Genomic DNA, 8,970 nt, shown 5'->3' with positions numbered 1-8,970 from the left:
AATTAGACTGAATAAGCGATCCAAAACACGTCCGGATGAGCGATTCAACTAATTAATTTCGAGCGGTCCAGAGAAGTTCAGAAAAGCGATTCAATTTCGGACATCAATTTAACCCACTATTTCTTTGAATTTCAATACCAAACTTTCAAGGGTTTGTCTAAACACTATTGCGCATAATATGTGAAAATTTGAACGAATTCCGACCGTGAAATCTTCCCGAATCAGAAAAAGAAGGTGTAGAAGTGAGAACTTCGAGTAAAAATCAAGCTAAACGGTAAGAACTCTTCCTCCTGAGCTCTGATACCACATGTAGGATCGTTTGCTGACCCGATGATTCATTCAGAAGAGATCTTAGACTAATTCAGAGGCGGAATTCATTGAATTAGTCTTCGTAAAGCTTGATTTCACTCTTTAACATCTCCTATATTGATTATATGTCAAATTACAAGCTTGTGGAGACAATCGGACAGGGCTTCGCCTTTACACCTTGGAAAACTCACACACAAGACTACCCCTGGAATCGCTTATGTGAACCTATATATAGAAAACATGGGCCGCTCATATGGACAAGTCCATATGAGCGATCTAAACATCAGCCAGATGAGCGATCCACCATGATTTCCATATAAGCGATCCACTCTATACCCTATAAGCGGCCCTCAACATTACAAGATTTCTCGTTTACCGTTCACTATACAATCAGCCCTACCCTGAGACTCGAACTAAGATGTAGTCGACAGACAACTGCACCAACAGAGCTGTCGAGATGAGTAGGCTATAACCTTGTCTCGTTGCATGAGGACACAGCCAAGACCAAGGTTTGAAGCATCACAATAGACAACGAAGTCATTGCTTCCGTCGGGCAGTGTAAGAATTGGTGCATTGCACAACATATGTTTGAGGGTTTGGAAGGCAATCTCCTGCGCGGTTCCTCACACAAAAGGCTTGTCTTTATGAGTAAGAGCGGTAAGCGGCACAACGATTTTGGAGAATCCTTCGATAAATCGTTGGTAATAACCCGCTAATCCGAGAAAAGAGCGAACCTCGGACGGGTTCTTAGGCGTAATCCAACCTTTAACTGCTTCAATCTTCGCGGGATCGACGTGTATGCCCTGGCTGTTCACGATGTGACCCAGAAATTGAACCTCCTCCAGCCAAAATTCACACTTGGAGAACTTGGCGTAGAGTTGATTCCCCTGAAGTAACTCGAGAACCAAACGTAGATGCTGAGCGTGTTCGGTCTTCGACTTGGAATAGATCAAGACATCTTCAATGAACACGATGACAAAACGGTCTAGGAAGGGCTTACATACGCGATTCATCAGATCCATGAAAACCGCGGGTGCGTTCGTCAACCCAAAAGGCATAACAACGAATTCGTAATGGCCATAACGGGTTCGAAAAGCGGTTTTGGGTATGTCTTCCTCTTGAATCCGCAACTGATGATAGCCTGAGCGTAGATCGATCTTCGAGAAACACTGCGCACCTTGTAGCTGGTCAAATAAATCGTCAATTCGGGGTAGGGGGTATCGGTTCTTAATGGTTAGCTTATTCAGCTCCCGATAGTCGATGCACATCCGGAACGACCCATCCTTCTTTTTGACGAAAAGGACTGGCGCGCCCCAAGGAGAGGTGCTCGGGCGAATAAAAACTTTTTCGAGTAGTTCCTGGAGTTGGTTCGATAGCTCGCGCATTTCGGATGGAGCGAGTCGATAAGGCGCTTTGGCAACGGGGTTAGCTCCAGGAATAAGGTTGATTCGAAAGTCGATATCACGACTTTGAGGTAATCCAGGGAGATCATCAGGGAACACCTAAGGAAACTCACGGACCACTGGGACGTCTTTGACTTCAACTTTCTTTTTCTTTCCCTCCTCCGCTACTACAATGTTGGCCAACAAGGCTCGATATTCCTTGCGGAGATACTTGCTGGCTTGAATACACGACATGAGATTGAGACCTTTCGTAGCAGTTTCACCATAAACACATAGAATATCACCACTGGCAAGCACGAATCGAATCATCTTATCGAAGCACACAACTTCAGCATGGTTTTCGCGAAGAAAGTCCATGCCTACGATGACGTCGAAACTTCCGAGTTGCATCGGAATAAGGTTGATGGGGAAAATGTGATTGTTGAGCTCTAGAGTACAATCACGGAGTACAGAATTAACAGCGATGGTTCTTCCAGTAGCAACTTCGACTTCGAATGACGACGAAAGATAAGAGCGCTTACGACTAAGGAGCTTCTCGAATTCAAACGACACAAAGCAGTTATCGGCTCCAGTATCAAACAAACATGATGCATATATACCATTCACAAGGAACGTACCATTGACCACGTTGTTTTCAGCTTGAGCCTGACGTGCGTTGATGTTGAAGGTTCTGGCATGGGCTGCTTGCTGTTGTTGCTGAGGCTGCTGTTGTTGCTGCTGTTGGGGCTGTTGGGGCTCTTGCTTGACTACCCTGTTCGGGCACCGGTTTGCGAAGTGGTTAGGGTCACCACATGCAAAGCAGGTTCGAACATTGGCTGCTGGTGCTTGAGCTGCTGGTTGACCTTGTGGGGCAGGGAGTAGAGCCTGATTAACAGCGGCTTGAGCTTGAGCTTGAGCTTGACGGGGACCATAGCGACAGTTCGCAGTGAAATGCCCGTAGAGATTGCAGTGAGCGCAGAATCGGCAAGCCACACCCACTGGATGGTGATAAGAACACGTTGGGCAGAGTGGATGGGGGCCGGTATATGCACGCTTCGCTGGCGGTGCATTGATCACTGGAGCTGAGCGCTGTGGTTGCTGCTGCTGAACTGGTACAGACTAAAGAGGAGCAGCAGTGGTTGCGGCAGCGCAACTCTTGTTCTTCTTCCTCCTTCTTGAAGACTTGGAGGTTTGAGCAGTGGTGTTGTCGGTTGATGCCGTTGTGACTTGATGCAGGGACTTGGCTTGCTTATCCCAAAACCCAGACTTCACCCGCTTGTCGTTAATCTCAGCGGCAAGAAGGTAAGTCTCCTCGATTGATGCTGGCTTAGAGGCTTGGACAAAATCCGCTACACAGTCGGGAAGAGCGCGGATGTACTTCCTGATGGTCATTTCTGGAGTCTTGAGCTGATCGGGACAGATGATGCTCAACTGCTTGAAGCGAGCGGTGAGACCAGCGTTGTCTTCTTCCTTCTGCTTGATAACCCAAAATTCATCCTCCAGCTTTTGGCGTTCGTGAGGAGGACAAAACTCGTCGATCATGATTGCTTTCAATTCCTCCCACGTCAGCTCGTAGGCTGCGTCGTTCCCACGCTTGTTTCGCTCCGCGGTCCACCAGTCCAAAGCACGAGACTGGAAGACGCCAGTCGCGTTGAGAGTACGGAGATTTTCGGGGCATCCGCTTTGTCGGAGGGTGACTTCCACCGAGTCGAACCAATGAAACATGGCTGTGGGGCCATCCTCACCGGTGAACTCCTTTGGCCCACACGCCTTGAATTGCTTAAAGCTAAAAGTAGTCTTGTTGGAATCTTTGGGAACATCAGCTCGAGATTCCTCGGACGATTTGCTCGCGTTCTCATACACCTCGCTTACTGCTTTTGCTACAGTCTTGGAGATGATCGCAGCAAGACGTCGGTCTCTCTTCTCCTGACGGGTAAGATGTTGGCGAGACATAGATGATGACGACATGGTCTGCAATAGACATCACCACAGGGCTCAACACAACGAAATCGGATCTCACCTCACAAGTCTAGATTACTAAAGCTTAGAATCACGCCGAAGCATATAACACGTAACAATTAGGCACAAGACACGGAATTCACATAATCATAGAAGCATGTAAGCAAGTAGAGCACAGAACATCTAAACACATACGCATTTAGCACAGAGGTAGTCAGAAAACAGAAACCTAAACTTCCAAGTCGAGTGTTGTTCGTGCAGTGTATCGAGTAGCATTATATTGTATCGTCTAACCTAGTCGTATAGCGCAATGTAACATGACAATATCGTCTAGATTGCCTTAGCTGAGAATTGATTCGAAATGGAACAACATTATGAGTCGTGCTGATTGATAACAAAATCGAATAACCATCGGAGATATAAGCACGTAAACAGGTAAAACATATAAATTCAACGAAGTAACAAGCAAAAATCACGAGGTAGATTGTCTGCGGCTACTAGACATGGACTAACCAAGGCGATTCGACTATTCTCAGTGGACTTGTCGTCACTTTCGACTCTAGGAATCGTGTTTCTGCCTCAGTTCTTGGGCATTACGCACGTGTTTCCTAGGTCATACTTGTGAGTTCAGGTCGTTGGAGTCCGTCGAATGTCTTGGTGAGATGAAATATAGCTCGGAACAATTGCCAAGGTTAAGGTTTTCACCCCTAGCTTAGCAATTTCTTCCTTGTTTTAAGAAAATTCTGGGAATATTTGCATCAAAATGCGGGTTTCAGCCCTGATTTGGTATAATTCTCCCCGTTTGTTGGTGAAAATAATGAGATATACATAAATAATCGGCATAAATCAGACAACTTAGCCAGGAGTTTACGGTTTTCACACCTAATCCTGTCTAAATTGCTGACCTTGATTGAAATTCGAGTGCAGTGATAACAAGGAATAACATGAGTAAACACATAAACTTGGTCTTTTGGTTCTTAGCTATAGTCTAGGTCTCTAAGACAGCGACCCGGACTAGGTCGTGTCTAACCTAATTCCCTATAGTTATGGCTCTGATACCAATCTGTCACACCCCAACCGATGGCGGAATCATCGGGGCGCGGCACTGAGCGAAACAGATTGTCCAGAAGTTTCCACAACAACTATCATACAAATTCAGTTTAAATGATACGTCCCATACCGTATCCCAAATTAAATAACAAGTCATTACAGAAAAACATCCAAACAAATATCACTGTTTCGACAACTCAGATTCAAATATTATTACAAACCAATTGTTTATCTGCTTCTAGACCCCTATTCTGTTGACTCCCCTGGCTATAATGCCAGTGGACAAGATCTACAGATAAATTATGACCCAGGAGCTTGTTCAGGGCCGATAACTATTTGTTGGGGGCTTCTAGAAACTTATTTAAGCCTCGCTTTCCTAGCAAGCTAACACCTTAAACACCTGTCACATACGTTAAAATAAAGTCAATACATATAATGTAAAGGTGAGCACACAAGTTTGATAATATCATATAGAGTTCGAATAGTTTACGCATAATCAGGCACGTACACAGAGGAAAACGATGCATGTTAATTATCGACATGGGACCATCGGTACCAATGACTGCGGATTGACTGTCTGAGACAGTTCGCAATACATGATTACCACCGTAATCCATGCAAGTAATTGTCCTTAGCAACCCCCGTGTGAACGGGTGCTGAGTCCAAACTATAGTACTATGTTGCTAAAGCAGGTAGATAGCACTCCACGTGTATACATAATAAACAGCAATCATTTAGTCAAGTAGCACATGCGATTAGGTTAGCGTTCAAATAGTTTGTGTTTGAATGTGATTTGATAGGTAACGTATGTAACACCCAAAAGTGCTAAAAGCAAAAAGGGTTCGAGTATACTCACAGTGATTTGGTATGGATTGAAGGGAGCGCTGAGAGTAGGTTAGCCCGAATAGTTCGATAGTACAAAGATGAGTAACGCGGAAATGCAAACAAAAGGAAGTGGGTCGATTGGGCCGGTCGATCGGACAGCTAGTTCGATCGGACGGGCTGTTCGTTCGGATTGAAAGTCCGTTTGAACATTCCCATTCAATCGACCGGTAGGCTCGATCGGCTGGTCCTTTCGAGTGGATTGTTTCTTCCTTTAGGAAAGGATGTGTTTGTGTATGATGGTTTGAACTTTTGAAGTTTTAGTTGCAGCATATGAAAACATTGAAGTGTTCTTACCTTTCAAGTCGGTCGATCGAACGGTCTGTTCGATCGGTTAGCCCAACCGATCGGTTAGTCACCTCAGTGTAATCAATTTGGCAATGTGCCACTCGATCGGGTGGCATGCTCGATCGAGTGACATTCCAATGTTTCGAAAAGGCTCAGTGTTGAAGTGTAATATCTCATGATTCGATGAGTAATGTTACAATCGAATGGCGTAGTTGATCAAACATCACTTCGTCAATACCACACTTCGTGAAATTATGGGTCCATGTGTTAGCCGATCGGCTGGCCCGGTCGATCGGCTGGGTAGTCCGTTCGGTTGGGCTGTTCGGTCGAACAGCCTAACCGTTCGGCCAGCATTTCTGACCTGGTTAGCCTATCTTCTAACACTTGGTTGTTTTGGTTAACTTGATGTGATTTTGAGGTAGTTTGATAACGAGTTGAACCACAAAACATAGGTTCTTACTTGGTTCACTGGTTCGGGCAGGAATCACCCAAGTCCGTCCAGTGAACTGTTCGGAACTTTAGTTTAACGTTTAACCCGGAATCGGTGAACCTTGTGGTAGAATCCGAATCTTGAACCATGTGCTTGTTTAGGATGATTTGTGAGTGGGTTCAAGTTCCGTTTTTACCGGTTTTAGAGTGTGGAGTGTAAAAGAGTTGAAAGATAGTTGAAAAACCCGTCTTTCAATCTTTTCCACCGTGAAGTGTTAGTATCTTTGATAGATTCTAGTTTATTTATGTGGAAATCGGCTAGATCTAAGCTAATCATGGTGGAATGATGCCAAAACTTGATGTTCTTGAAGAACACCATGATGACATCACCCAAGAACACCTAGATCTTGGTGATTTAACGGTTAAAATCCAAGTTCTGAAAGATAGAAAGGTGTAGAATCATTAAATGAACAAGATCGTACAAGATTTAGAGTGAAAAACTTACCGGATCGGAGAGAAATCGGAGAAATAGTAAAGAACAAGGGCTGGTCGGTCAGAGCTTTCCAAAAGTGGTAAAGATGACAATGACAACCCTATTTATAGGCTTCCAAAAGAGGAAAGGCTCAACCGATCGGCTAGGATTCCTGGTCGAATGGGTTGCTCGATCGAACAGCATGTTCGATCGGCTAGCCTGTTCGATCAGTGGTCCTGTTCGATCAGGAAGTTCCTTTTCGAGCGTTTCGCGACGATTTTTGATATTTTGATTTCGATGGACGATGATTTGAGTATGATAGAGTTCCTGATCAAATTACTTTTAATCCCAACCACTATATCTAACATACAATCATTCTTACTTCATAATTCGGGTTCGATTTCGATTGAGTTCGATTATCCTTCGAGTTTCGATTTGATTCGATTGATTCACCACACATAACAACGTAAAATAAACATGCACAAGTAACACGTAAGGCGCACACACACGTATAAAAGTACCAAATTTCCCGTATTCGAGTTCGATGATTGATTCGATTAGCTTGATTATTGATTGATTAACTTTATTGCATTGTTACTTCCTATTATTCAAAGTCGGTCGTCGATTCGTAGTTAGATTATCGATCGATTAGTTTGATTATACAACACTTACTCAACATAATACAAAATAAAAATTTAATTAACTTTAATTCCAATAATAGTCAACATTTGACTTTGACTTTGACATTTGGAAAATACGGGGTGTTACAGCCGGCCAATGGGCAATAATTGAGATTATTAAAATCATGAGAACAGATCCTAGCACTTAAAAAAGTTTAATTAGCACATACTAAAACAATACATAGATAAAAGTAGCACTTTTAAATTATATTAGTACATGATAATTAATCAAGATAATTGATTTTAGCACATATGTGATTGATATCAGCATTGAAAACAAAAGAAATATCCAAATAAAGAATTAATTGCTTGTTAACATAATTATAGAGAATACAATACAATTGATATTATTTACGTTATTATTTACCATTTATCTATAATTGATTGGACAACACATAACACTTTTTAAATGGTTCCTATAGTTTGTATACGAAATGTGATTTGTATTTAATTCTACCTCAGATGACAAGTCGTAGCTTGGTTTTTTTTATTTCTACTAGTTACTCATAAATAACTAAAGAGATCAGTTAGGTTTGTTAAATGGAATCTATGGGCGTATGTCAGCTGAAACCTAACTGAAGTATCCGGTGTAGGAAATGGGTCACAATTATAATAAAAATAATATACATAAATATTAAATTGTAAAGATACTCCCTTGTTGGACCGTGTTCTGACCCTAAACAGTCAGTTGAGAACGTTCATCTTCACATATAAAGGCGGAATCAATGCACATGAAGTTACACAGCTTTTCCTCTTTAAGTTCTTCTCTATTGATGCTTTCTGATTACAATTTGACAGAGTTTCGTTACCACAAGCAATGATCAAGTTCCGCTCCAACAACCACAAATGAATTACAACATCAGGTATTTATAGGGCAGCAGGTTTCGCTCATATGGACTACCATATGAGCAGAACTACCTAGTGACATAAAAGCGGAACTACCTGATGACCACATAAGCGGAACTATATGTACACATAAGCGAAACTATTTTTACCCTATGTACATAAAAGTGAAACTACAACATAAAACATAATTTTGACTTTCTAGCTCCTATGTTGACCTATCTTGACCTAAGACTTAATGTAGACGTAGTCCACAGACATTCCATGCATCAACAGACTCCCCCTCAGATGTTGACGAAGGCTTCAGCTCCGAGTCTGTAGTCTTGGTCTTTTCGCTTACTTTCTGTCTTCATATCATAAGCATTCTTTCTTCACATGGTTTAGGATCACAACCTAGCTCTATCTTCAAACTCCCCTTTGACAGTTGATCCAGACTCCCCATTTCACAGACTCCCCCTCTCGATATGCTAGAATCTGAGATATCTTGTTCAAGCTTTGACATTTAGCTTCCGTGGGAATGATGAAGTTCAAACCTGTTTAACCTGCACATTCTCTACCTCAACATAAGTTTCACAAATTTATAACATTTAAATTTAATAAACTTACTGGTAGACATCATTTATTCAACAAACATATTAGTTACATCAAGTTCAAATGAATTACCTTGATTAACAAA

Source organism: Helianthus annuus, chromosome 17, assembly GCF_002127325.2.
Source record: "Helianthus annuus cultivar XRQ/B chromosome 17, HanXRQr2.0-SUNRISE, whole genome shotgun sequence".
Classification (NCBI taxonomy): domain Eukaryota; kingdom Viridiplantae; phylum Streptophyta; class Magnoliopsida; order Asterales; family Asteraceae; genus Helianthus; species Helianthus annuus.
Note: the sequence above shows the minus strand (reverse complement) of the source record.